Source organism: Rhinolophus sinicus, chromosome 2 (assembly GCF_057876585.1).
Source record: "Rhinolophus sinicus isolate RSI-liver-muscle chromosome 2, RSI-T2T, whole genome shotgun sequence".
Taxonomy (NCBI): Eukaryota; Metazoa; Chordata; class Mammalia; order Chiroptera; family Rhinolophidae; genus Rhinolophus; species Rhinolophus sinicus.
Genome location: NC_142502.1, coordinates 101,895,972 through 101,921,867, shown reverse-complemented (window position 1 = coordinate 101,921,867; position 25,896 = coordinate 101,895,972). Strand labels below are relative to the sequence as shown.

The 25,896-nt window shown below is 38.9% G+C and overlaps 1 protein-coding gene across 1 annotated transcript in view; it reads left to right on the top strand.

The window, feature by feature from the left end:
- LOC109439660 (patr class I histocompatibility antigen, A-126 alpha chain-like) overlaps nucleotides 1-25,896 on the top strand; it is a 478,827-nt gene that overhangs the window by 253,581 nt on the left and 199,350 nt on the right. The gene's annotated exons all lie outside the window — the stretch shown is intronic.

Sequence of the window (25,896 nt, the reverse complement as noted above, 5' to 3'; positions counted from 1 at the left end):
CTGGTGGCAGCGAGCAGATCAATTACAGGAGTGGTTCTCAACTCGTCTTCACATTAAAATCACTGAAAGTAAGAGGCCCAGGCCCTATCTCAGACCAATTAGAACATTTTCTAGGTGGGTCCCAAATATCAGAATTTTTCAAAACTTCCTAGTGATTTTCATATGTAGCCAGGATTGGAAAACACTGAGCAGAAAAAGGTAGTTTAAATGATCTTTCCTAGCTTTGCCTTGGGCAACCATTGCTGCCCCCTCATGGGGAAATTGGCGGCACTTGTTCAACCTTGACCGCAGGTCTCCTTAGGAGAAAAATCTGGGCAGCAGGATAGCCCTGCTCGGGTGAGGAGCTGATGAAAACAGGGGGCTTTGAGTAATCACTCCTCCACTACAAATCAAAACTTAAGGAACATAACGAAATGTGTACTTTAAGGAAAATTGAGAGCCTTAGGATAGAATAGATTTGTAATAGAAAAGGAAAATCAGTAATGAGCTAAGTGTTCAACTCAAGAAGTTAGGGAAAAACAACAACAACAATAAGAACAACAAAAAATAGAAGGGAGAAAATAAGTAGAACAGAAAACAATGGAAAGGAACTTTTTAAAAACTAGAGGATTTCTGATTGGTTAGGTTTTGGGGGCCAACTTGCTGCTAAAAACAACTAAAAATGCTGGATAAAATAGTTTTAAAATATTCTTAAGAGCAGAGAAGTGCTGACAAGGTAGGAGGTAAGAGGTAGAAAGCCAAAGTCCATAGGAGTTTAAGAACTGGGACAAGCAAGAAAGCACGGAAATCAGTTTTGTTCTGAGGATATTTGCCAATCTGGACAAACTTGAATTTCATTTATGAGAGAGCTCTGCAGAGTAAGAACAAATGAAATCAAAGCTCAGCGTCTGCCAAGATGGGTAATCTGTTTGAAGGCCTTCCCTATATTGGTCATGGACCCCCCTCCCCCCAAAGTGATATGATTAAAGGTGAATAAGAAGTAAACCTGCCCTCACAACTTTCTCCTAAAGAGGTTCCAAGGAAAGTTAACTTAGCAGTACACTGAATTTATGGGGGGAGGGAAACTCTCCTTGAGACATTATGATGATAGCTGGTCTTTTCGTGGATTTGTAGCCTAAATGACATGAATCATTCAAAACACTTTTTTAAGTCATAAGTCTAGTTTAAAGTCGCCCTAAACTGGAAGTGTCTCTAAGTGCCGGCAAAAGCAAACTCACATCCTCTCTGGAAGAATGCATCTTTGTCTTGGTCCTCAAAGAATCTCCATGAGTAATTTTTCAGAGACAGTGACTAGTACACAGTAAAAAATAACAAAGCAAACAAGGAGCAAGGCACTGTGAGTGAGAACCAACAGAAATAACACAATAGAAACACAACTGCAAGAATATAGATTATGAAACAATTATAATTGCTACTTTTTTTGCATTACTTTCTAATTTTATTTTTAATTGTGGTAAAATACACATACCATAATATTTACCATCTTAACCATTTTTACGTGTACAGTTCAACAGTGTTAATTATATTCACATTGTTGTGCAGCCAATCTCCAGAACTTTTTCTTCTTGCAAAACTAAAATTCTATACTCATTAAACAATTCCCTATTTCCCCTTCCCTCCAGCCTCTGGCAATCACCATTCTAGTTTCTGATTCTATGAATTTTACTACTTAGGATATGATATATGATAAATCTGGTATGATATATTCAGAGTAGTAAAGTAGGATAATACAGTATTTGTCTTTTTGCAACTGGTTTGTTTCCCCTAGCATAATGTCCTCAGGTTCACCTACATTGTAGCATGTGTCATACTTTCCTTTGATTACTGCATTTAAATAAATTTAAAAGATAATATTGAAAACTATGTAGGAATAGGAAACCATAGAAAATAACCTAATGTGTTTCAAAGAGAATCAGATAGAATTTCTAGAAATAGAAAACTCGATATCTGAAATTAAAAATACAGTAGGCATTGGGTAAAAATTGGATGCAGATGAAGTGATAATTACTTAACCAGAGGATAAATCGAAAGAAATTATCCAGAATGTAGCACAGAGAAATGAAAAGATTAAAAATATGGATGAGAAGTTAAGAGACAAAAATGATATAAAAAGATGTTCTGATTCAGAGAGAGTGAGAGAGAAGGAAGGAGGGAGGAAAGAGAATTGGGTAGCATATTTGAAGAGATAATAGCTAAGGATTTGCACAACTGAAAAACATGTCTACACAGATTCAAGAATCCTAACTGATTGCTAGTAGGATGGATAAGAGGAAATCTACACCTAGACATTTGGTACTCATTCTGTTGAACACCAAATACTAAAATACATTCTCAAAATGCAGCTGAGGGGCCGGCCCGGTGGCTCAGGCGGTTAGAGCTCCGTGCTCCTAACTCCGAAGGCTGCCGGTTTGATTCCCACATGGGCCAGTGGGCTCTCAACCACAAGGTTGCCAGTTCAACTCCTCGACTCCCGCAAGGGATGGTGGGCTCTGCCCCCTGCAAGTAAGGTTGAACACGGCACCTTGAGCTGAGCTGCCTCCTGGATGGCTCAGTTGGTTGGAGCGTGTCCTCTCAACCACAAGGTTGCCGGTTCGACTCCCACAAGGGATGGTGGGCTGTACCCTCTGCAACTAGCAATGGCAACTGGACCCGGAGCTGAGCTGTGCCCTCCACAACTAAGACTGAAAGAACAACAACTTGAAGCTGAACAGCACCCTCCACAACTGAGATTGAAAAGGACAACACTTGACTTGGAAAAAAGTCCTGGAAGTACACAGTGTTCCCCAATAAAGTCCTGTTCTCCTTCCCCAATAAAATCTTTAAAAAAAACAATATGCAGCTGAGGGTATTTTTATTCATGAGAGCAACGATTAGGCTTCTAAAGGAAACCAAAATCCAGTGGAATTATAAACGTGCTAAAAGAAAATAACTGCCAACCTAGGACTCACTATACACCCAGCTAAATTATTTCTCAAAATTGAAAGCATGTTGTATATTAATACTTTTGTAAAATTCAATACAACTAAAACTTAATATATTGTTTGGCCTACATGTATATGTAGATTAAAGTTTATTTAAAAATTAAGGAAATAATAAACATAAAATAGGATAGTGCTTACTTTTGAAGTGCAGGGTTTGGGATAGGGAAGGGGCATATAAATAAATGTGAATCATAGTTAGTCTTCCATTCCTTGGGTTGAATGAGGGCAGTTAGAAGTGCTCAGTATAGTATAAAAAAACCAAATAAATTGATAAATAAAAGTTGGCCATGGAAATCCCATGTACATATTGGAAGAATTAATATTGTTAAAATTTAGTACTACCGAAAGTCATTTATTGCCTTGTTTATCTACTTGGCATGCTACAAATTGGATAGCTATTACTAAATATATTTTCCATTATGCAATCCCTATCAATATTCCAATGGCATTTTTTATATTAATAGAAAAGAACACTGCTAAAATTTATGTGAAACCACAAAAAAATCAAAATAGCCAAAGAAATCCTGAGAAAGAAGAACAAAGCGGAGGCATTACACATCCTGATTTCAGACTATATTATAAAGCTTATATTTATCAAAACAATACTGATATAAAAACAGACAAATAGACCAATGAAAAGAATCAAGAGCCGAGAAATAAACCCAACATATATGGTCAACTAATATTTGACAAGGGACCCAAGAATAGAAAAGACAGTCACTTCAATAAATAGTGCTGGATAATTGGATATTCAAATGCAAAAGAATAAAACTGAACCCCTTACACCACTCACAAAGATCAACTCTAAATGGATTAAAGACTTAATGTAAGACCTCAAATCATGAAACTCCTAGAAAGACAAACATAGGAATAAAGCTCCTTGACATAGGTCTTGGTAATGACTTTTTGGATATGACACCTAAAGCACAAGCAACAAAATAAAAAATAAACAAGTGGGACTACATCAAACTAAAAAGCTTCTGCACAGCAAAAGAAACCATTAACAAAGTGAAAAGACAAGGTATGGAATGGAAATATATGTTCACAAAACATAAATCTGATAAGGAGTTAATATTTAAAATACGTAAAGAAATCATACAACTCAATAGCAAAAAACAAATAACCAATTTAAAAAATGTGCAAAGGACTTGAATAGACATTTCTCCAAAAAAGACATACCAACAGGCATTATGACTTTGCAGGCATTATGCTAAGGGAAATAAGTCAGATAGACAAAGACAAATACTGTGTGATCTCACTTACATGTGGGATCTTAAAAAAAGAAAAGAAAAAAAGAAAGAAAAAGACAAAAGAAGGAAAAGAGGAACCAACCAAACTGATAGAAAAAGAGATCAGACTTGTGGTTACCAGAGGTGAAGGGTGAGGGAAGAGGGAATTGGATGAAGGTGGTCAAATGGTACAAATTTCCAGTTATAAGATAAGTAAGTACTAGGGATGTAATGTACAACATAATGACTATAGCTGACAATGCTGTATGACATATAGGACAGTTGTTAAGAGAATAAATCCTAAGAGTTCTCATAAGGAGAAAAAATTTTACCACGTTTCTTTTTTTCTTTCTTTTCTTTTTATTGTATCTATACACCGTGTTTCCCTGAAAATAAAACCAGGTCTTATATTAAGTTTTGCTCCAAAAGATGTATTAGGGCTGATGTTCAGGGGATGTCATCCTGAAAAATCATGCTATGACTTATTTTCCAGTTATGTCTTATTTTGGGGGAAACACGGTAAGAAGATGGATGTTAGCTGAAACTATTGTAGTAATCATTTTGCAATATATGTGAATCAAACCATCCTGCTGTACACCTTAAACTTATACAATGATCTATATCAATTATTTCTCAATAAAACTGGAAAAAATGCTGTGGAGAATAAAATTTAAGTTAATAAGCCTAAATAATTAGGAATTTACCACCAAAACTAAGGTAATAAGGCTGAAAGATTTAATAATAAGGCTGAAATATAAATGATAAATAGATTGTCTTACAGTCAGAAAGCAAAGTTCCATGGGAACCGTGATGGTCATATGAATATCACCCCAAGAATAAGAACTAAAACACTCTGGAGTGAAGGTGCAGCAAGAAGGCTGGCTGCCATGCCAGTATCTGCTGCTATGTGTCTGAATAGATTATCTGTGTAAATATAAAGGGTGCTATTGACCTGGTTTACCCACGTGGCATGCTACAAATTGGATAACTACCATTGAATATATTTCCCATTATGCAAATAGATTTTCTTGCTCATCATTTAATCTCTAGTGATTAGTAAAAAAAAAATCACTATTCGTTTTGATTGGCTTTCTTGCAGTGTTTTTTTCTACATAAAAAAAATTCATTTAGCACCCTTTCATACATTTATTCACAGATATGGGGTGTATGATGTACATTAATGTTGGTTTTAATAAAAATTAATTAAATCAACAAATAAATTAGTTAATAAAAGTGGACCATGCATTCCATTAATGATGTCTGTTTTTTATGGCATGGGATTATGAGTAATCCAATTCAGGATACCTGAGTTCCCTAAGGAGAAACAAGGATGGAAAAAGACAAATCAAACTTTCAGTTATAAAATAAATAAATACTAGTCTCACAACAAATGTCCTTGTGGTGTAATTGACCCTGCTGTGTTTACTGACTCTTACCCACTTGAAACAGACGGCAAACTTCCTCCTTCTATTCTAAAATGCGCATTAAAATTTTGGGGTTCCAGTTCCGGAAAAATGGCGGTGTGAGGTGAGCCTCTGTAAAGCTCCCCTGGAATTTTCTAAGAATCGAACAATAAAAACTCCACAAAGGACTCCCTGCACAGCAGACAGGCCAGACGAAGAGGCCCACTACCGACTGAAATCACCTACAGGTGGGAGATTCGCCGAGTGGGGAGAGGAGGAAATGGAGAAGTGCGCGGAGACGGAGCCGCGCGGTGCAGGACGCAGACCTAGCTCAGTGCTCCGAGCTCCCTGCTTCCCGGAACTACCGCAGCTGCGGGAGATCTGACTGCTAGGGCTCCGCCAGGGCTCCACAGGGCTGAGGGGACAGCATATAACATGGCTGAACCCAACTCTCACAGCAGAGACCTCAGAGAAAAGACTGAGGGAAAAAGGCTGAAAACTGTGGTTTAAGTCCTCACTGCAGAGCAGAGAACGGAGCCTTAGGCACTGAGACTAGCCACCCCCTCTTTACCCTCCCAGAGCTCGCCCCGCCCCCACCTGCCTGGTGCTAGAAGCGAAACAGTAGCAGTGTCAGATCAAAACAACGGAAAATTTGCTATATTTGAGAACTGTGGCCCACAGACACAAATTCACAGCCCAACTAGTTCCGGCAAAGGGGAGAGAGCTGTGGAAGCAGAACCGGCTGTGGTGGTGGTCGCAGCCATTACTCTGGGCCACCTCTCACAACTCACCCCGCCCCTGACCCCACCTATCTGGGCGGATCCCTGCAGGAGTAAACAGAACTGCTGAAACATACGGGCTCTGAATCAGGAGCTGGAAGAGCTTTGCAACAACAAAAGCTCTCCGCATACCCACCGGGACACTGCGCCCTGTGACCTAGACGAACTATTAACAGAGGAGAAGCCCGTCTCCCAGGGAATCCTCCCATTGTGTGAGAAGTTGGAATAGTGCAGAGAAAACATAGCACTACCATGTGGGAGAAGAAAAATAAGTTGCAGTTGGAGAAATAATAAAACATTCTACCAACAAGTACTGGCAAACAAAAGAAAGACCGCTTTCTATCAACCTGTTGCAGAAGTCACTCCTGTAGATGTCTAGGAAGATAAATAGTAAACCAGGAATCGCCATGAATAACCAAAGCAACAAGATAGCTCAGAAAGAAAGTGAAAAATCTCCAGAGAAGGCACTTAAAGATACAGAAATATGTGACTTAAATGACAGAGAATTCAAGATTGCAGTTCTGAAAAAACTCAACGAGATACAAGAAAACACAGATAGGCAGTTAAATGAACTCAGAAACTCAATTAAAGAACACCATGAGCATTTTACGAAAGAGATTGAAATTTTAAAGAAGAACCAAATAGAATTTCTGGAGATTAAGACCTCAATAGAAGAAATTAAGAATGAAATAACCAGCTTAGGTAGTAGAGTTGACCAGATGGAGGAAAGAATCAGTGACATTGAAGATAAAAACCTGGAAATGACACAGGTAGAAGAAGAAAGAGACTTGAGACTTAAACGAAATGAAAGAACTCTACAAGAACTTTCAGACTCCATCAGAAAGAGCAATATAAGAATAATGGGCATACCAGAAGGAGAAGAAAGAGAGAAGGGAACAGAGAATATAGTCAAACAAATTGTCGATGAGAACTTCCCAAATTTGTGGACAGAACTGGACCCTCGAATCCAAGAAGCAAATAGAACACCTAGTTACCTCAATCCCAACAGGCCTTCTCCAAGGCACATTGTATTGAAGCTGTCTAAAATCAACGACAAAGAAAGAATCCTCAAGGCAGCCAGGGAAAAGAAGATGGTAACTTACAAAGGAAAGCCCATTAGATTCTCATCAGATTTTTCAGCAGACACTCTACAAGCCAGGAGGGAGTGGAACCAAATATTCAAACTATTGAAAGAGAGAAATCATGAGCCAAGAATAATATATCCAGCAAAGATATCCTTTAGATATGAAGGAGGAATAAAGACCTTTCCAGACATACAGAAGCTGAGGGAATTTTCTAATACACGACCTGCACTACAAGAAATATTAAAGGAGGCTATTCGACCAGCATCAACAGGGACAATTTGTGGCAACCGAAACTCAAAAAGGGGGAGAGTAAAGGCCTGAACCGGAATATGGGAATGGAGAAAGTAAGCGTGCTGAAGATAATGGAATACTCTAAATATCAAACTTTCTTTTACATAAACTTAAGGGTAACCACTCAAAATAAATCCAGAACTGAAATATATACTGAAATAAAAGAAGAAAAAGAGGGAAACATCATAGAATACCACCACACAGAAATAATAGACAACAACGAAAAGGCAAAGAAACAATGGAGACACAGCCTTACCAGAAAACTAAAGATAGAATGACAGGAATTCCTCACATATCAATAATCACCCTAAATGTAAATGGACTGAACTCACCAATAAAAAGGCACAGAGTAGCAGATTGGATCAAAAAAACTAAACCCAACCATATGCTGTCTCCAAGAGACACATCTCAGCTACACGGACAAGCATAGACTCAAAGTGAAAGGGTGGAAATTGACACTCCAAGCAAATGGTGCCCAGAGAAAATCAGGTGTAGCCATAATGATATCAGATGAAACAGACTTCAAGGTGAAAAAGATAACAAGAGACAAACTTGGACATTTCATAATGGTGAAGGGGACTGTACAACAAGAAGACATAACAGTCATCAATATTTATGCCCCCAATCAGGGAGCACCGAAATACACCAAGCAACTACTAACAGAACTAAAGGGAGAAATTGACCAAAACACAATTATACTAGGGGACTTAAATACATCATTGACAGCTATGGATAGATCATCCAAACAGAAAATAAATAACGAAATAGTAGCCCTATGTGACACATTAGAAGAAATGGACATAATTGACATTTATAGAGCACTTCATCCTAAAACATCAGACTATACATTCTTTTCTAGTGTACATGGAACATTCTCAAAATAGACCATATATTGGGACATAAAATCAGTCTCAACAAATTTAAGAAGATTGAAATCATACCAAGCATATTCTCTGATCACAAGGCTTTGAAATTGGATATCAAGTGTAAAAAGAAAGCGGGAAAAAACACAAATACATGGAGACTAAACAACATACTTTTAAAGAAGGACTGGGTCAAAGAAGAAATTAGAGGAGAGATCAAAAGATACATAGAAACAAATGACAATGAAAATACATCCTACCAAAATTTTTGGGATGCAGCGAAAGCAGTTTTAAGAGGGAAATTTATCTCATTACAGGCCTATCTCAAGAAACAAGAAAACTCCCAAATAAATAACCTCATGTTACACCTTAAAGAACTAGAAAAAGAAGAACAAGTAAAACCCAAGGTCAGCAGAAGAAAGGAAATAACAAAAATTAGAGCAGAAATAAATGAAATAGAGAACAAAAAGACAATAGAAAAAATTAATGTGACAAAGAGCTGGTTCTTTGAGAAGATTAACAAAATTGACAAACCCTTGGCTAGACTCACAAAGATAAAAAGAGAGAAGACACTGATTAACAAAATCAGAAATGTAAAAGGGGAAGTTATCACGGACACCACAGAAATACAAAGGATCATCCAAGAATACTATGAAGGACTATATGCCACCAAATTCAACAACCTAGAAGAAATGGATAAGTTCTTAGAAACGTATAGCCTTCCAAGGCTGAACCATGAAGAACTGGAAAATCTAAACAGACCGATCACCAGTAACGAAATTGAATCAGTCATCCAAAACCTTCCCAAAAGCAAAAGTCCGGGACCAGGTGGCTTCACTAGTGAATTCTACCAAACCTTCAAAGAGGATCTAATACCAATCCTGCACAAACTCTTCCAAAAAATTGAAGAAGAAACAGTACTCCCCAACTCATTTTATAAGGCCAACGTTACCCTGATACCAAAACCCAGTAAGGACAGCACAAAAAAAGAAAACTACAGACCAATATCTCTGATGAATACCGATGCAAAAATCCTAAATAAAATTCTAGCAAATCGAATACAACAATGCATTAAAAAGATTATTCATCACGACCAAGTGGGGTTCATCCCCGGGGCACAAGGATGGTTCAACATACGCAAATCCATCAATGTGATACATCACATAAACAAAATAAAGGACAAAAATCATATGATTATATCAATTGATGCAGAAAAAGCATTTGACAAGATACAACATCCATTTATGATTAAAACGCTTAATAAAATAGGTATAGAAGGAAAATACCTTAACATAATAAAGGCCATATATGACAAGCCCTCTGCTAATCTCATAATTAATGGAGAAAAACTGAAGCCCTTTGCTCTACGTTCAGGAACACGACAAGGATGTCCTCTATCACCTCTGCTTTTCAACATCGTGTTGGAAGTCCTTGCCAGAGCAATCAGGCAAGAGAAAGAAATAAAAGGCATCCAAGTTGGGAATGAAGAAGTTAAATTGTCACTCTTTGCAGATGACATGATGCTATATATAGAAAACCCTAAAGACTCCACCAAAAAGCTATTAGAAACAATCAACGAATACAGTAAAGTTGCCGGCTACAAAATCAACGCACAAAAGTCCATTGCCTTCCTATATACTAACAATGAAATCTCAGAAAAAGAAATACAAAAAACAATTCCTTTTGCAATTGCAACAAAAAGAATAAAATACCTAGGAATAAACTTAACCAAGGATGTGAAAGACCTATATGCTGAAAACTATAAGACTTTTTTGAAAGAAATTGAAGAAGACACAAAGAAATGGAAAGACATTCCATGCTCATGGATTGGAAGAATCAACATAGTTAAAATGGCCATATTACCCAAAGCAATATACAGATTCAATGCAATCCTCATCAAAATCCCAATGGCATATTTTAAAGAAATAGAACAAAAAATCATCAGATTTGTTTGGAACCACAAAAGACCCCGAATAGCCAAAGCAATCTTAAGAAAAAAGAACTATAATGGAGGTATCACACTTCCTGACTTTGGCTTGTACTACAGGGCCACAATACTCAAAACAGCATGGTATTGGCAGAAAAACAGACACATAGACCAATGGAATAGAATTGAGAACCCAGAAATAAAACCACATAAATATGGACAGATAATTTTTGACAAAGAAGCTAAAAACATACAATGGAGCAAAGACAGCCTCTTCAATAAATGGTGCTGGAAGAATTGGATAGCCACGTGCAAAAGAATGAAACTGGACTGCTATTTGTCACCATGTACCAAAGTTATTTCAAAATGGATCAAAGACTTAAGCATAAGACCTGACACAATAAACTGCATAGAAGAAAACATAGGTACTAAACTTATGGACCTTGGGTTCAAAGAGCATTTTATGAATTTGACTCCAAAGGCAATGGAAGTAAAAGCTGAAATAAACAAATGGGACTATATGAAACTTAAAAGCTTCTGCACAGTAAAAGAAACTATTGACAAAATAAAGAGGCCACCAACTGAATGGGAGAAGATTTTTGCAAACAGTGCCTCCGATAAGGGGCTAGTATCCAGAATATACAAGGAACTCATGCAACTCAACAACAAAAAAACAAACAACCCAATTGAAAAATGGGCAGAGGACTTGAAGAGACATTTCTCCAAAGAGGACATACAAATGTCAAATAGACATATGAAAAAATGCTCAACATCACTAATCATCAGAGAAATGCAAATCAAAACCACAATGAGATATCACCTCACCCCAGTCAGAATTTCGATCATCAACAAGACAAATAGTAACAAATGTTGGAGAGGCTGTGGAGAAAAAGGAACCCTCATACACTGTTGGTGGGAATGCAGACTGGTGCAGCCGTTATGGAAGGCGGTGTGGAGGTTCCTCAAAGAATTACGAATAGAATTGCCATATGACCCAGCAATCCCTCTCCTGTGTGTCTACCCAAAAAATCTGAAAACATTTAGAGATAAAGACACGTGTGCTCCAATGTTCATTGCAGCTTTGTTTATGGTGGCCAAGACATGGAACCAACTTAAATATCCTTCGATAGATGAATGGATAAAGAAGTTGTGGTATATATACACAATGGAATACTATTCGGCAGTAAGAAAAGATGATATAGGAACATTTGTGACAACATGGATGGATCTTGAGAGTGTAATGCTGAGCGAAATAAGTCAGACAGAAAAAGCAGAGAACCATGTGATTTCACTGATATGTGGTATATAAACCAAAAGCAACAAAAGAACAAGACAAACAAATGAGAAACAGAAACTCATAGACACAGACAATAGTTTAGTGGTTGCCAGAGGGTAAGGGGGGCGGGGGGTGGGGGGTGGGAGATGAGGGTAAGGGAGATCAAATATATGGTGATGGAAGGAGAACTGACTCTGGATGGTGAACACACAATGGGATTTATAGATGATGTAATACAGAATTGTACACCTGAAGTCTATGTAATTTTACTAACAATTGTCACCCCAATAAATTTAATAAAATTAAAAAAAAAAAAGTTAACTTGAAAATCAAATGATCATATTATAAAAAAAAAAAAAAATTTTTTTTGTGCTTCCCATTGGTCTCTCTATGGCAAAGATTGTTCATTGTCTCCCAACATCCATTTCCCTCTTCTTACTTTTTGTTGTAGCTAGACACACGGCCACTGGACTAATGACTACATTTCCCGGCCTCCCTTGTAGCTTTTCTTTGTAATTAAAAAAATTTATTACACTAAAAGACACATTGCCACTAATCTCCCTCAAACTACTCCCCCTTGCTTCAAACACACTTATCCCATCGATCTTGCCACTTTCTGAAGCTGTTCTGGAAGTCCTGTTTTGTGAATGTCTTTAGTTGCGCTGTCATGGCTGCCTCAATGTCCTGAATCGATTCAAAACATTTTCTCTTCATGGTGATTTTGACTTTGGGGAAGAGGGAGAAGTCACACGGTGCCAGATCCAGCGAATAAGGTGGATGAGGGCACATCTTTTTCTTTTTCTTTTTTTTTTTTTAGTTTCAGGTTTATAAAACAATGTAATAATTAGACATTTATGCCCCTCATAAAGTGATAACCCCCCCAATCTACTACCCCTCTGACATCATATATTGCTGTTACAATACCATTGACTATATTCCCTATGCTGTACTTTACATCTGTGACTATATATATATATTTAATTATAGTTGACATGCAATGTTATTCTACTTCAGCATCAGGTGTACAGCACAGTGGTCAGGCATCTGCACCGTTCATGATGTGATCCCCTTGATAAGTCCAGCACCCATCTGGCACCCTACATGATCTTTACAACTTAATTGGTTATATTCCCCATACTGTATTTCATATCCCTGTGACTATTTTGTGATTACCAACTTGTGTGACTATGTGACCAATGGGATATGAGTAAAAGTGACACATGCCACTTTCCAGTCTTATTCATAAAAGAATGAGGAGTGTCTCACCTTCTCCTTTTCCTCCTTCCTGATTCTTGGCGTTGATCTTTGACCCAGACTTGGAAGCCCTTGTCGAATATGGTGAACACCCTTTTACCCGTGGATCACTGTTACTTGAGAAACAAACCCTTATCATAAATGAGCCACTGTTTGGGGGGTTTCTTTGTTACAATAACTTAGCCTGTGCCATAATATATCTAAACTTCACTTTTTGGTGCTAAACCCAGTGAAAACTAGCAATCCACGGGGATCTAGCTCCTCCCTTGACTTGGCCCTTTTGAAGAAACCAGCAGGTTCTCTCCATCTATATGTTTATCTCCCTGAAAGAGATGTCTCCCTTTAATCTCAGGGTCACTATTGCCTTTACAATTAACTTGATAATAAATCATGTATTGTGACATCTTTTGTATTGTGTTAAATTGCTATTTAAATACTTTGTATTTATAAGAATCATCCCAATGGCTACTAATGGGGACCTTAGAGTTAGAGAAGGTGATTAATTTTGCCTAAGGCTGTACATCTGGTCAGTGGCAAAATCCGGATTTTAATCTATACCTGTCTGGCTCCAAGACCAATCTCAACACTCAATCCACTTGTGCCTTATCTTCCTCAGAGATTTGTGAGCTCGCTGAGCCCAGAGACTCCATCCATCCCACAGTTCCTAACAGATGGTCTTGACTAGAGCAGGGCCTGGATTAGAGCAGGCCCTTGACAAATACAGACAATTCTCCCCCCTTTGCCTCTCCTCTCAGTCATCTGTTCTCAGTAACTCTGAGGCCCTTATGCTCTTCTCTCCTTTTCCTTCCTCTCTCCTGGGCTTTCTCCTTTCTTCCCTTCCCTCCCTCCCTGTCTTCTTCCCTCCTACACAGTAAAACTTCTAAGTGTGTACTCTTGATCGCTCTAAGAGAAGGTGATGGTCTTTAACCTGGGAAAGTAGAAAGGACTAGGAAATGCAGGGAGCAAAAAAATTGCACAATGGTCCTCAAACAGGTTTTGTTTGAACAGCAGTCTTTTAAAGGCAGTTGAATTAAAATGCTCTCAGGCAAGGTGGATACTGTCCTGTTGTTAATTTTTCATCACTTCCTGTTATCTTTAGACCCCTTCACCTCATACATTTATTTTACTTGCCAGGCCCCGAAATGCCTTGGAGTTTGAGGCTCTTCCTTCAGAAGTCTCTTTATCTCATTTGATAGAGCAGATGTGACATTTTATGTAACATGAAAATGTTAATCACAATATTTTATTAATATTTTAATAATAAAAATATTACTATTAATCTTTTTCTGTATTTTTATTTGTGACTTTTTAAATCTCAGTATTGGTTTCCGCTCCCCCCCCCCCCCATAAGATTATCTCTGTAAGGACCTGGCCCACAGGCAGACAAGCTACCAGGCAAGGCAGTCAGAGTCTCCTGCCTCCATGGGAACGCTGCTTAGCAGACCCCAGTTCTGTACGCTGACCAGCCTGCAAGGTCTCCCGGCTTCTTGGGGCGCAGTGTGCACGAGAGCAGGCCTGCAGGGCCCGCCAGATCGTTCTCCCACGGATCGTTCTTTGTTTTGCGGGACCTATATAACCTCGCTTCTCCTCCACTTTGGGGCAGATCACCACCTCTATGACCGGCCGCCACCGGAGACTCTCCCCGGTCAGTAAGTCTCAATGAACCTACATCCCGCACTCAGCCAGCTGGCGTGTTCCTTGGGCTTGTGACTTCTTAGGCGCAAATCTTAAAACAATTCGGATTCAGTCCGAAAAATCTCTCTTAAGTTATACGCTAAATCAATAGAAAATTATCTTTTACTTTTGCAAATTAAAATATTTACTTCTCAGGAATATGCCAATCAAATGAAGTGAGGTAACAATGCTGATAATAATAAACATTTACTAAAATCTTACTTTGTGCCAGACATTGTGTGAGAGTTTCACAACATTCTTTTCAGTGTAGCTATAATTGTACAATTTATTTTCTTGTTGAAGGTGAGAGAAGAGACGTGTATTTGAATTATTTATGCATTCAGACTCCCAGACATTGATTTTTACTTGTCAGGAGAGGAATCATTCACAATTACTGACAACCATTCAGAATTTAGCTCCAACTCAGGAGGTCGTTCTGCTAATTTTCTGATTCTTCAACAGAGCTTTGAAGAAATCCTGGTTCATTTCCCAAGGTACCTTCAATTGTACTAGTAACTTTATTTGATTTATTTTATTATTTGGCTCATTATAAGTTAAAGTCACCTGTAGATTTAATTTCTAGAACGTACTTTTCCTTACGTTGCTGACTCTTCAGTTTGTTGTTCATTTGTTTTCTATTGCTAACTGTAATAAATCAACACAAATTTAGTAGCTTAAGACAACACAAACTTACTATCTCACAGTTCTGTAGGTCAGAAGTCTTAGCTGCCTCAAGACTCAAATGGTTTCTCTGCTTCAGGGTTCACACGGTAGAAATCAAGGTGTCATTGGCTGGGTGGGTTCTTGGTGGGAGGCTCTGGGGAAGAATCTGCTTCCAAGTTCTTTTAGATTGTTGCCTGAATTCGGTTCCTTGCAGTTGTAGGACTGAGGTTCCCATTTCCTTGCTGGATGTCAGCTGAGGGCCACCCTGTCCACCTGGAGGCCCCCTCTGTCCTTGCCTGTGGGCTCTCAGAGCCGGCTTGGTTCACCGAACCTTCTCATGCTTAGGACCTCCCTGACTTCTTCTGCCTCTGGCTGGAGAAAGTTCTCCTTTTACTAGCTCATGGGATTAGATTGGGTACACATGGGTAATCCAGGATAATCTCTTTGTCTTTAGATCTCTTACCCTAATTACAGGTTACCTTAATTACAGAGTTCCTTTGCCATATTCATAGATGTGATTCAAGGGGCAAGGGTCAAAAGGACCCTTTGTGTCCCCCCAAATTTATGTTGAAGTCCTAACCCCCAGTACCTTCTGGCTACGTTTGCAGATGGGGCCTTTAAAGAGGTAATTATATTAAAATTAGGTCATTAGTGTGGGCCTAACCCAATATGACTGGTCTCCTTATAAGCAGGGGAGATTGGGACATAGACACACATGGAGAGAGGGAAGACCATGTGACGACAGGGAAAAGATGGTCATCTACAACTAAGAAGAGAGGGCTCGGGGGAAACCAACCCTGGCAACCCCTTGATCTAGCACTTCTAGCCGTCAGAATTGTGAGAAAATAAATTTCTGTAGTTGAAGCCACCCAGTCTGTTGTGCTCTGTCATGGCCGTCTCAGCAAACTAATACAGGGGCCACAATTCTGCCAACCACAGCCATGAATTGTCCTCCAATTCTTCTTTGGATCTGGGTACATTGCCTGTCTACAACTGAGATGCTTTCTTACAAAAATGAATTCTTTTGGAAAATGTATTTTAATAATCAATTTTCTTTTAGACGAAAACAATATAACAACACAAGTTTGTTTTTTTTTTTAGCTGAGGCTGTGGGATTAAACCAAATCATTCAAGAACCTAGCTAAATCATTGCCAGTAAACTCCATTTGATATTAAGAAGTCAAGAAAAAACTCATTCTCTCTGGGGAAGTGTTTTTAGGATGTGGAGCTGCTGTGTTCCTGATTTTCTTACCACTTCCACTTCAAAACCCTGCTTCCTAGGTCTACCTGATGTTGTAGCTAATATAATAATAATAATAAAATACATGAAATAAAATAAAAAAGAATCTCAGTCCCTAGACCAGACCTGCTGAAGGTGTGGACCCAGAGAAAAATCCCAACCTTGCTACTTGTCTTCTTTGTGCCTGAAACTGGGGGACAGAATAAAGCTGAAGGAAAAGTTACCCTGCAAGGTATTTCTTTTTTGCTTATGTAAGTCTTTTGAGGAGGTATAAAAAATTTTTATTTTTGACTCTGGGCTAATATATTTGGTTACCAGGTACAAAAAGACGTCTTGTTCCAAACTATAGAATTTTCCCAAATTGATGCAAATAGAATTAGGGATCATAAACAAAACGTTGACATAGCAAAACTCTCCACCAAAAGGCTCCTGCCCATAAGGAATTTTCTCTATATAACATTTTTTCCGAACCTCCAAGGGTAATATATACCAAGGGTCCTACGAGATACTTTGTACCAGTATTCATAGTCAGCAGTTCCAACTGGGCCTCAGCAACGCTAGGAACTCCTACTACACATCTCTGGTGACTTCCTCTCCTATTATTTGCAACAACTATTTTAAACCTTCTGCTTTGAGATGCACAAATCCCATTTTCACATACAAAACCTCTTCCTCTGTTACAGTGACTAACTTTCTCCTTCTACCATTGTCTGTGTTCCAGAACCCCTTCCTCCTCCCCTCTCTGGAACTTTCTATGTATTACTTCGTTGGACCCCTCTGTATCTTGTGAAGGATCTTCTTGTGGCTTCTGACAGCAAACTCACCTTGTTTTCCTTCCATGTCTCTGGCAACTCCTTCTCAAAATCCCTTACTGGCTTCCTTCTGCTTATTCTTAAATGTTAGTCTTCCTCTGTACACAAAGCAGGACACTCTTCTCACTTTCTCCTTTCTCCTCAGATATTGTCATTCATCACCATGGTTCAGTTGCCATCACAATGATGACTCCCAATCCAGTCCGGTCTATGTAGAGATTTAAACCTGCATATTCACATATTCTGCCTCCCTCTGGGAACTTTTCAGGCTGCTCAAACTCAACATGTCACAAACTGAGCTTACGATTCTCCCATCCCCACCCCAACCTGCTGCTACTTCAGTGTTCATTTCAGTAAATGATATCAGTATCCAGCTCCACCATTTCCCCGTGTACCTCCCTCTCTCTCATCATTTATATCCAAAAATACTCAGTTTCATCTACTCTTCCTTCCACATGCCTCCTGAATCAGTCATGTTTTTCCCATCTCCACAGCCACCGCCATAATCTAATCACCATCATGTCTCCTCTGGGCTATTGCATCTAACACGTCTTGTAAAGTTGTCGTCTTCATATAGCCATGAATGATGATACAGCCATGTTGGGCATTTGGGTAAAAGGGCAGTGGACATGTGTATAAAGGATGAAAAGTCCTCATTATCATGATGGGAGGTCAATAAATAATGTCTAAAAATGATTAATCAAGAAATATCAGTATGAGTGTTTAAATTAGAGATAAAAGGTAAACAGGAGGAGAAATAGAAGAATTGAAGGTGGTTGCCTGTGGGAGGTATGACTAGAGGTAGGGACAGGGAGCAAGGACTACTATTTTTATAAGCTTTTAAGAATATTACTATACATACACACAATGTTAACAAAAACACATTTATGAAAATACACTTATTTCATGAGTTCATAATAAATCCAGATCATTAAATAAATCCCATTGGCTGCCTTAATCCTGGTGTAGCTTTCCATTTTTAATTAAATTTATTGGAGTAACATTGGTTAATAACATACACATTTCAGGTGTTCAATTCTATAATACATCAACTAAATATTGAACCGTGTGCTCACAAACCAAAGTCTAGTCTCCTTCTCTTACCATATAGTTGACCTCCTTTACCCTCTTCGTCCTTCCCCCACCCTGTTCCCCTCTGGTAACCACTGGTATTTTCTTTAATACAGTATCTCCTTAGCTCCGGAAAGGGTTAAAGCTGGAATCATGGAAAGACAGCCGGAAAACTTTGCTCTACTCTAAACCAAGAGCTGAAAATGTTATCCTGAAAAGTAGTTGGTGTTAGAATAACGTGCTTGGTTTATTTGTGAAATTTCCTGAAAGTGATATATTAGTTCAAATACTACATAACTAGAAATGATTCTGATTCCATCTTTGAATATTTACAACATTCCAAATTGTTTTAAATTAAAGATGTCTCTTTTGACTTTTAAATAAACTACACTAGAAAATAAAAATTATTAATATAACGAAATATTGTAAAAGAAAGAATTGATTTTTATCCTTCCACTTCACATTGAACTCAATAAAAGTGCATAATGTTTATTTTAAAATACTCTTTGTTTTTTTTTAGGCCCAGAACTAAGGTTTTCTCTTACTTGGGAAGGTCTCATTTGACAGTCTGCAGATCTAATCCTTTTTGAGGGGGCTGTATTGAGGGCATTGGCGTGTGTATTTTTTTGGAAGCACTGCACTCCCAGGTTTAATCCTAGGGTTAGGGGACTGAGTTCATTAGTCATGTACTGAAGTGTATCCTGAAAATGCAAGGGAAGAAATAGACTAGATAGTTATAAGTGAGGTGTCAAGGTTAAGAACAGCAAATTTTAAATTCAAATGACCAGAGTTCAAACTTGGTCTCCCCATTTACTGTGTATTTACCCTCAGCTACCACACCTTTAAATTGGGTGTAAAATTACTCAGCAACAAAACAAAACAAAACAAAACAAAAGAATGAAATCTTGCCGTTTGTGACAACATAGATGGACCTAGAGGGTATTATGGTAAGTGAAAAAAGTCAGACAGAGAAAAACAAATACCATATGATCTCACTTATATGGGGAATCTAAAAAAGGAAGCAAAACAAATTAATAAACAATACAAAACAGAAGCAGACCCATAGACATAGACAACAAGCTGATGGTTGCCAACAGGGAGGGGGTGAAGGGATGTGTGAAATAAAAAATTAAAAAAGAAAAAGAACAGATGAGACAAATAGAAAACACATAGTAAGATAGCAAGATGGTAGATTTAACTTAAACTATAGCAATAATTACCTAAGTTACAAATGATCTGAACACTCCACTTAAAGACAAAGATGTCAAATAGAATTTTAAAAAACTACCAAACCCACTTTGAATATGGAGCTACAAATAGATTAAAGTACAAAGACGGGATAAAATAGACTATGCAAACACTAATCCAAAGAAAGCTGGACTGGCTGTATTAAAATAAAAATAAGTATATTTAGGAGAAATATTACTAGAGATAAGATTGTATGTTTTCTAGCAATAAAGGAGTCAAATTATCAAAAGGAACTATCAATCTTAAATTTGTATGCACGTAATAGCAGAAACAAAAATATAAAATAAATTGGGTGTACCAGTTACTATTTTTTTACTAATTTCACTGGTTTGCATAACAAATGACTACTCCAAAACATAGAAGCGTAAGAACCATTTATTATGCACATAGATTCCTTGGGTGAGAACTTTGGACACAACACGGGGTTAGCTGAATACTCACTGTGCGTGATGAGGAATTTGGACATGGCACGTGCAGGGTGACTTGTCACCGCTCATGAATTTGAAGGCCCTCTCCTGGAAGACTCTTTTACTCACTAGCCTGGCAGTTTTTTGCAGGGCACAAGGTTGCTTAGGCCCAATGCAAAGGTTATTTTGCTCTTTTCTAAGAATTTCAAAGATGTGAGGTATAAGACATTCACGGCAGCTCCATCTCCATTCTCAAGGGGCCCTGTTTATAGTATTGTTTACAGATCATAACAATGAGATATTCAACAATGAACTGACATTCCCCACCTCCCCACAATATTCCTCTTGGCTGAGAGTATGGGCTCTCTGTGCCCTAATAAGCCCATCAGATCAAAGTCTTAATTAGTCAGCCTTTCTCACGTAGCCCATTGTAAACAGCTGACAACCCAAGGCAAATCATTTGCAAAGCATGATGGCAAGTCTTGCAAAAGAGGCGGGATCTCATGCAGCCATTACAAAGGATGTAAAAAACTGCTGGAATCACAGGAAACTATTAGCAAACATGGACGTGACAGACACAGACTAGTTAATAATCAGAAAAGAAAAAATCAATAAGTATGTAATAGGTACTTCAATAAAGAATGGTTTGAGGATGAGTAGACTGTTACATATTCACACACTGGATTTTAAATGGTTGTCAAAATGACTGTAGCAACACACAACAATATGAATGAATCTTAGCAATGTAATAGTAAGTAAAAAAAAAAAAGTACCAAAAGATGATAAGACAGTTAAAACAACCATAAATACATATTATACACACATACACATATTTTTAGGACCATATATAGATGCAATAAAACTATAAATTGTACAAGTAAAGTAAAGAAATGACTTTAGGATTCTGGATGATTACTTTGGGCCCGGGGAGGAAGTGAAATGGGTCGGGTGGACCATCCAGTCAGAAGCGAATTATTGACAAGATCCTCATTTTATTTTGGGGGAGGATTGCAGGGACTATTACAATATTAAAAACAACTAATATTTGCAAAGTAAACAACAGAGAGCCATGCATGGAGCAATGAGGAATACGTCATGCACCAAGGATTACAGTAAATGTAGTTGTGAGCAGATGAGGCACAATAAAAAATAAAATAAAACAAGGATAATAACAGCATTTACCTCATAAAGTGGCTGTGAGGATGAAATGAGTTAATATATTGAAAACATTCAGAACAGTGCCTGGAACACAGTAGCATTGTACTATATAAGCATTTTTGCTATCGTTAGTTTTACTGTATGCCCAGGGGCAACTACTATTTATTATGCATATAAACTACTATTTATTAAGCTGCGTTGCAGCAGACACTATTAGCTTCCTTCCCAGTACCCATTTCCTCCTTCTTTGCCAACAGAAGTCTGCTTTTGTTCAGGATGGCAATGAACCGAGACACAGGCAAAATGTTTGCTTTTCCAGATATTAGCTTGTACCAAGGGTGTCCACGGGACACAGTTCCAGCAAATGACACATAAGCAGAAAACCGCTAGGGGCTCTAGGAAGATTTGCTTTTCCTGATAAAAGAGGATGATGTGGCTGGCACCATCCCTACATCTCCCTTCTTAACCTGCATGTGCTGTGATGCCTAGAGCCTCAGCAGCTATTTTGTTACTATGAGGCAACAGGCAGGAAGACAGAAGCAAATATGCTAAGGATGTCAACGCGAAAGAGTCTTTTTGCAGTTTATCGGTTACTCCTAAAGTTGAACGTTCTTATAACTATTGACACATGATTGAAAAATCCATGTCTAACTAAGTTTAAAAATTAGTGCGATGAGTAGAAAACAGAAGTTCAAAGTGATGAGAAAGCATCAAGCATAATTTAATTAATAGGCTTTTTCTCTCAGTTCCTGAAATGGTGCCATTAATCTTATCATGATGAGTTAATCTTAGATTAACTCAATTACAGTAAGACTTTATATTTACAGTTCCTTTCACAATTTGCCTTGTGATCCCAGCAGAACACTTTGCTGCCAGCTCCTCTCAGGTGGATCGCTTGCATTGTTAGGTCGGGGAAGAAAATAACAATGACAGTGAGCACATTATAAGGCTTTACAGCCTAAGGCACCTGTATCAGTTAAGAGTACATAAATTTAATAAAATTAAATTAAAAAAAAAAAAAAGAGTACATTTGGCTGCAAAGAACAGAAACTCAAACAATGGTAGCCTTTAAACAAAGAAAGATTTACTTTTCTTCTAATAACGGAAAGTCTGGCAGTGGCCATCTGGCATTTGGGCACTGGCCTCTGAGGAGCACGTCTGGGTGGCTATGAAGAGGTAGGATAGAAACCTGTTTTTTTCATACTTTAAGTATATGTGACTATTTCCCCCGCTTCAATACTGTATTATTTCTTGCTTTGTAACAAATTACCTCGAACCTCAGGAGCTTATGATAACAAATATTTTTTGTCATAGTTCCTGGGAGTGGCTTAGCCGGTGGCTCTGGATCAGGGTATCTCATGCAGTGGTGTCCAGCGTTGGCTGGGGCTGTGGTCACCTGAATGCTCTGTGGGGGTTGGAGTCGGGGCAGGGGGGGTGAAAGAGACCCTCAGATCCTCATCCAAGCTCACCCATGTGCTTATTGGCAGGAAGTCTCAGTGTCTTGCTGGCTGTTGCCCAGACACCTCAGTTCCTCACCTCGTGGACCTTTCTAGAGGCTGTTTGAGTGTCCTCGCAACATGGCAGCTGGCTTCCCCCAGAGCAAGTGACTCAAGAGTGAGAGAGACCAAAATGGAAGCTGCAGTACCTTTTATAACCTAATCTCAGGCGTGACATCCATTATTTCAGGTGCATGCGATGGTCACACACATCAGCCCAGGAGGAGGTTATGGGGAGTGGGCTCCACAGGATGGAAATGCCAGGAGGCGGGATCATTGAGGGTCAACTTGAAGGCTGGCCACCTGCTTTAGTACATATTTCCCAACGTTTGGTACTATTATTTTAAAGTTATTTTCTGTTTTGATATATTCTTTCCATTTAACTTATGTAGTAAGTAAAAAAAAAAAAATCATACTTTAATTTTTGTACCTTATTGATTTCTCCTAAAACTGAATATTTAAAACGTATTTGTTGACGAGTTTCATTGTCCCTTTTACAAGTTATTTATGTCCTTTACCTAATACATTCATGTATTAGGATGTTATTTATTCCCAATTTGTGTAAGTTCCTTATATAATAAAGAAAAAAAAGAGCCTCCTGTGTGTTGGTGGGGAGCGTTGAGACCCTGCATCCTCACGGGCAGACCTGCTGGGAGGGCGCAGGACCTCAGAAGGGATGTCTGGGTATTGAACTGGCAGCCCCCAAGTACTAGAACTCCCCCCAAACCAAACTTGAGTCAGGCTCCTCCAAGTCCTCTTCTTGAGTTAGCCCCAACCTTGGGCTCTGCCCTCAGCCTCTTAGTCCAGTTTTAGCAAGACTCCTGCTGAGTGAGTTGAGTGAAAATCACCACACTTGTTACTGGCCTGCCTTCAGCAAACATCCTCCCAGCCTTACGTCTCCTTTTGGTACTCTTCCATCCACTCACCCCCACCCTGCTACTTAGCTATCCACTTGTCTTTGCTGTATTCGGAGTTGGGCCCAATCTCTCTCCCCCACGATAAAACCTCCATTGCAGTAATTCCTCTTAAATAAAGTCGTCCTTACAGTCTTTAACAAGTGTCATGAACAATGTTTTCTTTAACACTCCCCAACCTCAGTAAAAATACCTACGAGTATAACTCACGTGGGGCTGGAAGCAGGAGCTGGTGGGCACGTGAGGCATCTGTCAGCAGCCCCATGACGGCTACAGGTGAGAGGCTGCCCCTGTTTCTGGCACCAGGCTCTACGTCTGGATTCTGAGGCATCTTTGAGAACCAGAGGAGCCCTGGTGACAACAGAGATTGGATTTACTTCTAGCCTATTGTGTTTCCCCGAAAATAAGACTAGGTCTTATATTAATTTTTGCTCCAAAAGACGCATTAGGGCTTATTTTCAGGGGATGTTTTATTTTTTCATCTACAACAATGTACATTTATTCAAATACAGTCATGTCATCTTCTTCTGGAACATCATCATAACCCTCCAAACCCCGAATTCTGGCTTGAATTTCCTGTGACTCCATTTCCTGTAGAACCATTGGCCCCAATCTCTCATGCCCAGCAATAGAGCTCTCCTTAAATGAGCACTTCTTGTCCATGCAGCTGCTCGTAGTGCATTGGCAACACAGCTGTCAGTGATTTTAGCCCATGAATTCTTCACCCAAGTCACCACTTCTTGTAGGCTAGGCTTCACAAAGTTTCCACGCTGATTTCTCTCCATTCTATTTTCAGTATAGTCATTGATTTCCATGCGCAGATGGTCCTTGAATGGGTGTTTATTGCAATATCAAGAGTGTAGAGATAGGCAGTCATTCCTGAGGGAATCATAATTTGATCTATTCCTCTCTCTGCAAGGAAGTTCTTCATGTCTTTAGTGCGGTGAGTGCTAGCTGAATCCCTGACTAGCAGACCTCCGTGGTCACCTCGCAAAACAAGTGGCAGCATTAAATCGATCCATTTCCTTATAACTGCGTGTGTGTACCAGTCTTTTCGGTTTCAAGAATATAAATGCCTGAAAGACGTTCAACCTTATCTTTCTTGCCCTTAGTGATGATTAGAGGTGGGGCTTTCTTTCCATCCAGACGAATTGCCAAAATACAGGTAACAGGTGCCCTTTCGTAACCAGTGGAGGGAATGCAGATTGACGAGGCGCCCCTCTGATCAATTGTCATTTCAGATCCTTGGCCCATAAACACTGCAGTTTCATCCACAGCAGTCATGTTGGAGAGTTGGTATTTAGAAAAGCCAATGCCATCAACAAAGGACTTGAATGCAAGTGCATGTTTAGTAACTTCAGTATCTTCCAGCTTGAACAGTTTTGTTGATCTTTGAGACAGTTCATATCGCTGAAGGAAGCCATCCAGGCAGTATTGTGATGCTTTGAATTCTGGGGATATTTCTAACTGTGGTGCCATTGCAAGGCAAATGCTTGACTATCAGCCCTGCGCACAACCAAAGCCTTTGCTCTCCTGTCAGCAATCCATTCACAGATGATGTCTTCCAGCTCAGGAAATAATGGTTGCCGACCTGATCCACACTTGCGCTTCTTAGCATTTCCCTCGTTCACCTATTGCCTGAGATTATTTTACTCTGCTTGCCATTTTCACACCATTCGGAAATCCAACTTCTTTTCTTTGCAGAAAGCCGTAAGATTCTTGCCCCAGCAGTTCTCCACGATGCCTTTCTTGTACGCCACGGAATAGCTCTTTCTTTTTGCACTCATTGTGTGTGGCGGTCAAAATATTATTCCCTTTAAATCTACCATTAAATCAGGTGTTAATTGAAGACTTACGAGTCAGGAGTGCCAACAAAAATGATGACAGTTAAGAATGATGGTCCACACAAAAACGATGAAAAATTGCAGGCATCAAAATTCAGAAAACATTTCTTTATTTCACACAAGTGCTTTAAGTACGTCTGTTACAACATGCGATGTATTGAATTATGAAGATTCATATTAGACACAACCACGGCCGTTTGTTATCAAGTGTGCACGTTATTCGTGCGTTGAGTCTGTACTGGGATTGGTCATTCGGCAAAGTCTCAAGTCCACCTGTTTAC